This window comes from Cricetulus griseus, chromosome X, assembly GCF_003668045.3.
Source record: "Cricetulus griseus strain 17A/GY chromosome X, alternate assembly CriGri-PICRH-1.0, whole genome shotgun sequence".
Lineage (NCBI taxonomy): Eukaryota > Metazoa > Chordata > Mammalia > Rodentia > Cricetidae > Cricetulus > Cricetulus griseus.
In genome coordinates, this window is record NC_048604.1 from 21,303,273 (window position 1) to 21,303,915 (window position 643).

Genomic DNA, 643 nt, shown 5'->3' on the forward strand with positions numbered 1-643 from the left:
TGTGACAAAAGAGCTGGCTCCAACTATTATGGACCACACTTAACAAATCCCCAAGAGTGATGAACCCATCTCTGTCCCCTTCATAATGTTGCAACAACCTTCATACAGGCTGGAGGTAGCTGGCTGGGCATAGAGCACAGGCGTGTGAGATGAAGCACGCATGCTCACGAGCACATTCTCAAGCCCACGTGTTGGACTCCTGAGATGGTGGGAGCCTCACATCCCTGCCCCCACCTTAGCCTCTTCTCTTCCTCCCCCACCACAAAAGCCACAGGTACCAGCAGTCTCCTCCAATACAACAACAGCAGACACAATGCAAAACCAGAGGCAGGCATCTTTGCAAAGTTGTTTCAAGCATCTAGCAGGATGTGAGCCCAGGTGGCTAACGGCTAGTCCAGGTCAGACCAGAGAAAACCCTGATGAAGTGGGTTCAGTAAATGGGGCCGTGGCTGAGATGTAGGCTAAGAGACTTGGCACAGTGCTGATGGGCCAAGGAACTGGAATGCCAGCCCATCTGGCCCCACCATCTGCTAACCCTATCTCCTAACCAAGTGCTGAGTTTCTTCAGGCAGGCCACGCCTCCTGTCTGAAACTCAGTTTTCCTGTCTATAAAATGGGGAAATCAGAGTCTGCCCACACAAGG